Raw genomic sequence first — 5,000 nt, 5'->3', positions numbered from 1 at the left:
ATTTAATTTTTTCAACTTATTAATGAATTTACTTGAGTTAAGAAGTAATAGAGGTCTAAATTTAATGCTTTTGAGCACCTACTGCCAAACCACACTGGACATGCCCAATCTCGTCTTATCTTGGAAGCTATGCAGTATTGGGCTTGGTTAGTACTTGGATGGGAGACCACCTGGGAATACCAGGAGCTGTAGGTAATTTTATACTGCCATAACATTCTTTTCTATTACATTTTTCATTTCATTTTTCAACTTATCATTGAATTTACTTGAGTTAAGAAGTAAAAGAGGTCTAAAGTTAATGTTTTTGAGCTCCTTCAGCCAAACCACACTGGACATGCCCAATATCGTCTGATCTTGGAAGCTATGCAGTGTTGGGCCTGGTTTGAACTTGGATGGGAGACCACCTGGGAATACCAGGTGCTGTAGATAATTTATACAGCCATAACATTCTTTTGTATTACATTTTACATTTAATTTTTTCAACTTATCAATGAATTTACTTGAGTTAAGAAGTAAAAGCGGTCTAAAGTTAATGTTTTTGAGCACCTACAGCCAAACCACACTGGACATGCCCAATCTCGTCTGATCTTGGAAGATATGCAGTTTTGGGCCTGGTTAGTACTTGGATGGGAGACCACCTAAGAATCCCAGGTGCTGTAGGTATTTTTATACTGCCATAACATTCTTTTCTATTACAGTTTACATTTAATTTTTTCAACTTATCAATGAATTTACTTGAGTTAAGAAGTAATAGAGGTCTAAAGTTAATGCTTTTGAGCACCTACATCCAAACCACACTGGACATGCACAATCTCGTCTGATCTTGGAGGCTTTGCAGGGTTGGGCCTGGTTAGTACTTGGACGGGAGACCACCTGGGAATACCAGGTGCTGTAGGTAATTTTATACTGCCATAACATTCTTTTCTATTAAATTTTACATTAAATTTTTTCAACTTATCAATGAATTTACTTGAGTTAAGAAGTAAAAGAGGTCTAAAGTTAATGTTTTTTAGCGCCTACAGCCAAACCACACTGGACATGCCCAATCTCGTCTGATCTTGGAAGCTATGCAGTCTTGGGCCTGGTTAGTACTTGGATGGGAGACCACCTAGGAATCCCAGGTGCTGTAGGTAATTTTATACTGCCATAACATTCTTTTCTATTACATTTTACATTTAATTTTTTCAACTTATCAATGAATTTCCTTGAGTTAAGAAGTAATAGAGGTCTAAAGTTAATGCTTTTGAGCACCTACAGCCAAACCACACTGGACATGCATAATCTCATCTGATCTTGGAGGCTTTGCAGGGTTGGGCCTGGTTAGTACTTGGACGGGAGACCACCTGGGAATACCAGGTGCTGTAGGTAATTTTATATAGCCATAACATTCTTTTCTATTACATTTTACATTACATTTTGTCAACTTATCAATGAACTTACTTGAGTTAAGAAGTAAAAGATGTCTAAAGTTAATGTTTTTGAGCACTTACAGTCAAACCACATTGGACATGCTCAATCCCGTCTGATCTTGGAAGCTATGCAGTGTAGGGCCTGGTTAGTACTTGGATGGGAGACCACCTGGGAATACCAGGAGCTGTAGGTAATTTTATACTGCCATAACATTCTTTTCTATTACATTTTACATTTCATTTTTCAACTTGTCATTGAATTTACTTGAGTTAAGAAGTAAAAGAGGTCTAAAGTTAATGTTTTTGAGCACCTACAGCCAAACCACACTGGACATGCCCAATGTCGTCTGATCTTGGAAGCTGTGCAGTGTTGGGCCAGGTTAGTGCTTGGATGGGAGACCACCTGGGAATACCAGGTGCTGTAGGTAATTTTATGCACCCATAGCATTCTTTTCTATTACATTTTACATTTAATTTTTTCAACTTATCAATGAATTTACATGAGTAAAGAAGTAAAAGAGGTCTAAAGTTAATGTTTTTGAGCTCCTTCAGCCAAACCACACTGGACATGCCCAATCTCGTCTGATCTTGGAAGCTATGCAGTGTTGGGCCCGGTTAGTACTTGGATGGGAGACCATCTGGGAATACCAGGTGGTGTAGGTAATTTTATGGTGCCATAACATTCTTTTCTATTACATTTTACATTTAATTTTTTCAACTTATCAATGAATTTACATGAGTTAAGAAGTTATAGATGTCTAAAGTTAATATTTTTTTGCACCTACAGCCAAACCACACTGGACATGCCCAATCTTGTTTGATCTTGGAAGCTATACAGTGTTGGGCCTGGTTAGTGCTTGGATGGGAGACCACCTGGGAATTCCAGGTGCTGTAGGTAATTTTATGCAGCCATAACATTCTTTTCTATTACATTTTACATTTAATTTTTTCAACTTATTAATGAATTTACTTGAGTTAAGAAGTAATAGAGGTCTAAATTTAATGCTTTTGAGCACCTACTGCCAAACCACACTGGACATGCCCAATCTCGTCTTATCTTGGAAGCTATGCAGTATTGGGCTTGGTTAGTACTTGGATGGGAGACCACCTGGGAATACCAGGAGCTGTAGGTAATTTTATACTGCCATAACATTCTTTTCTATTACATTTTTCATTTCATTTTTCAACTTATCATTGAATTTACTTGAGTTAAGAAGTAAAAGAGGTCTAAAGTTAATGTTTTTGAGCTCCTTCAGCCAAACCACACTGGACATGCCCAATCTCGTCTGATCTTGGAAGCTATGCAGTGTTGGGCCTGGTTAGTACTTGGATGGGAGACCACCTAGGAATCCCAGGTGCTGTAGGTAATTTTATACTGCCATAACATTCTTTTCTATTACATTTTACATTTAATTTTTTCAACTTATCAATGAATTTCCTTGAGTTAAGAAGTAATAGAGGTCTAAATTTAATGCTTTTGAGCACCTACAGCCAAACCACACTGGACATGCCCAATCTCGTCTGATCTTGGAAGCTATGCAGTGTTGGGCCTGGTTTGAACTTGGATGGGAGACCACCTTGGAATACCAGGTGCTGTAGATAATTTTAGACAGCCATAACATTCTTTTGTATTACATTTTACATTTAATTTTTTCAACTTATCAATGAATTTACTTGAGTTAAGAAGTAATAGAGGTCTAAAGTTAATGCTTTTGAGCACCTACAGCCAAACCACACTGGACATGCACAATCTCGTCTGATCTTGGAGGCTTTGCAGGGTTGGGCCTGGTTAGTACTTGGACGGGAGACCACCTGGGAATACCAGGTGCTGTAGGTAATTTTATATAGCCATAACATTCTTTTCTATTACATTTTACATTACATTTTGTCAACTTATCAATGAACTTACTTGAGTTAAGAAGTAAAAGATGTCTAAAGTTAATGTTTTTGAGCACTTACAGTCAAACCACACTGGACATGCTCAATCCCGTCTGATCTTGGAAGCTATGCAGTGTAGGGCCTGGTTAGTACTTGTATGGGAGACCACCTGGGAATACCAGGAGCTGTAGGTAATTTTATACTGCCATAACATTCTTTTCTATTACATTTTACATTTCATTTTTCAACTTGTCATTGAATTTACTTGAGTTAAGAAGTAAAAGAGGTCTAAAGTTAATGTTTTTGAGCACCTACAGCCAAACCACACTGGACATGCCCAATGTCGTCTGATCTTGGAAGCTGTGCAGTGTTGGGCCTGGTTAGTGCTTGGATGGGAGACCACCTGGGAATACCAGGTGCTGTAGGTAATTTTATGCACCCATACCATTCTTTTCTATTACATTTTACATTTAATTTTTTCAACTTATCAATGAATTTACATAAGTAAAGAAGTAAAAGAGGTCTAAAGTTAATGTTTTTGAGCTCCTTCAGCCAAACCACACTGGACATGCCCAATCTCGTCTGATCTTGGAAGCTATGCAGTGTTGGGCCCGGTTAGTACTTGGATGGGAGACCATCTGGGAATACCAGGTGGTGTAGGTAATTTTATGCTGCCATAACATTCTTTTCTATTACATTTTACATTTAATTTTTTCAACTTATCAATGAATTTACATGAGTTAAGAAGTTATAGATGTCTAAAGTTAATATTTTTTTGCACCTACAGCCAAACCACACTGGACATGCCCAATCTTGTTTGATCTTGGAAGCTATGCAGTGTTGGGCCTGGTTAGTGCTTGGATGGGAGACCACCTGGGAATTCCAGGTGTTGTAGGTAATTTTATGCAGCCATAACATTCTTTTCTATTACATTTTACATTTAATTTTTTCAACTTATTAATGAATTTACTTGAGTTAAGAAGTAATAGAGGTCTAAATTTAATGCTTTTGAGCACCTACTGCCAAACCACGCTGGACATGCCCAATCTCGTCTTATCTTGGAAGCTATGCAGTATTGGGCTTGGTTAGTACTTGGATGGGAGACCACCTGGGAATACCAGGAGCTGTAGGTAATTTTATACTGCCATAACATTCTTTTCTATTACATTTTTCATTTCATTTTTTAACTTATCATTGAATTTACTTGAGTTAAGAAGTAAAAGAGGTCTAAAGTTAATGTTTTTGAGCTCCTTCAGCCAAACCACACTGGACATGCCCAATATCGTCTGATCTTGGAAGCTATGCAGTGTTGGGCCTGGTTAGTACTTGGATGGGAGACCACCTAGGAATCCCAGGTGCTGTAGGTAATTTTATACTGCCATAACATTCTTTTCTATTACATTTTACATTTAATTTTTTCAACTTATCAATGAATTTCCTTGAGTTAAGAAGTAAAAGAGGTCTAAATTTAATGCTTTTGAGCACCTACAGCCAAACCACACTGGACATGCACAATCTCGTCTGATCTTGGAAGCTATGCAGTGTTGGGCCTGGTTTGAACTTGGATGGGAGACCACCTGGGAATACCAGGTGCTGTAGATAATTTATACAGCCATAACATTCTTTTGTATTACATTTTACATTTAATTTTTTCAACTTATCAATGAATTTACTTGAGTTAAGAAGTAAAAGAGGTCTAAAGTTAATGTTTTT

The 5,000-nt window shown here is 37.5% G+C and overlaps 21 pseudogenes; all 21 read left to right on the top strand.

Annotated features, from left to right (window-relative positions):
• The first annotated feature begins 76 nt into the window (after positions 1-76).
• Positions 77-195, top strand: LOC148449589 (5S ribosomal RNA; annotated as a pseudogene).
• A 115-nt stretch (positions 196-310) lies between these two features.
• Positions 311-429, top strand: LOC148449588 (5S ribosomal RNA; annotated as a pseudogene).
• A 115-nt stretch (positions 430-544) lies between these two features.
• Positions 545-663, top strand: LOC148449587 (5S ribosomal RNA; annotated as a pseudogene).
• Positions 664-779: 116 nt separating this feature from the next.
• LOC148449586 (5S ribosomal RNA) lies at positions 780-898 on the top strand (annotated as a pseudogene).
• Positions 899-1,014: 116 nt separating this feature from the next.
• On the top strand, positions 1,015-1,133 carry LOC148449585 (5S ribosomal RNA; annotated as a pseudogene).
• Positions 1,134-1,249: 116 nt separating this feature from the next.
• Positions 1,250-1,368, top strand: LOC148449584 (5S ribosomal RNA; annotated as a pseudogene).
• A 116-nt stretch (positions 1,369-1,484) lies between these two features.
• LOC148449583 (5S ribosomal RNA) lies at positions 1,485-1,603 on the top strand (annotated as a pseudogene).
• A 115-nt stretch (positions 1,604-1,718) lies between these two features.
• Positions 1,719-1,837, top strand: LOC148449582 (5S ribosomal RNA; annotated as a pseudogene).
• Positions 1,838-1,953: 116 nt separating this feature from the next.
• Positions 1,954-2,072, top strand: LOC148449581 (5S ribosomal RNA; annotated as a pseudogene).
• Positions 2,073-2,188: 116 nt separating this feature from the next.
• LOC148449580 (5S ribosomal RNA) lies at positions 2,189-2,307 on the top strand (annotated as a pseudogene).
• Positions 2,308-2,423: 116 nt separating this feature from the next.
• On the top strand, positions 2,424-2,542 carry LOC148449579 (5S ribosomal RNA; annotated as a pseudogene).
• Positions 2,543-2,657: 115 nt separating this feature from the next.
• Positions 2,658-2,776, top strand: LOC148449578 (5S ribosomal RNA; annotated as a pseudogene).
• Positions 2,777-2,892: 116 nt separating this feature from the next.
• Positions 2,893-3,011, top strand: LOC148449577 (5S ribosomal RNA; annotated as a pseudogene).
• A 116-nt stretch (positions 3,012-3,127) lies between these two features.
• On the top strand, positions 3,128-3,246 carry LOC148449576 (5S ribosomal RNA; annotated as a pseudogene).
• Positions 3,247-3,362: 116 nt separating this feature from the next.
• On the top strand, positions 3,363-3,481 carry LOC148449575 (5S ribosomal RNA; annotated as a pseudogene).
• A 115-nt stretch (positions 3,482-3,596) lies between these two features.
• LOC148449574 (5S ribosomal RNA) lies at positions 3,597-3,715 on the top strand (annotated as a pseudogene).
• Positions 3,716-3,831: 116 nt separating this feature from the next.
• LOC148449573 (5S ribosomal RNA) lies at positions 3,832-3,950 on the top strand (annotated as a pseudogene).
• A 116-nt stretch (positions 3,951-4,066) lies between these two features.
• Positions 4,067-4,185, top strand: LOC148449572 (5S ribosomal RNA; annotated as a pseudogene).
• Positions 4,186-4,301: 116 nt separating this feature from the next.
• On the top strand, positions 4,302-4,420 carry LOC148449571 (5S ribosomal RNA; annotated as a pseudogene).
• A 115-nt stretch (positions 4,421-4,535) lies between these two features.
• Positions 4,536-4,654, top strand: LOC148449570 (5S ribosomal RNA; annotated as a pseudogene).
• A 116-nt stretch (positions 4,655-4,770) lies between these two features.
• Positions 4,771-4,889, top strand: LOC148449569 (5S ribosomal RNA; annotated as a pseudogene).
• The last annotated feature ends 111 nt before the right edge of the window (positions 4,890-5,000 follow it).

The sequence above is a fragment of the Taudactylus pleione genome, unplaced genomic scaffold (assembly GCF_031769625.1).
Source record: "Taudactylus pleione unplaced genomic scaffold, aTauple2 ptg001270l, whole genome shotgun sequence".
NCBI classification, from domain to species: domain Eukaryota; kingdom Metazoa; phylum Chordata; class Amphibia; order Anura; family Myobatrachidae; genus Taudactylus; species Taudactylus pleione.
This window is presented reverse-complemented; position numbering and strand designations above follow the sequence as displayed.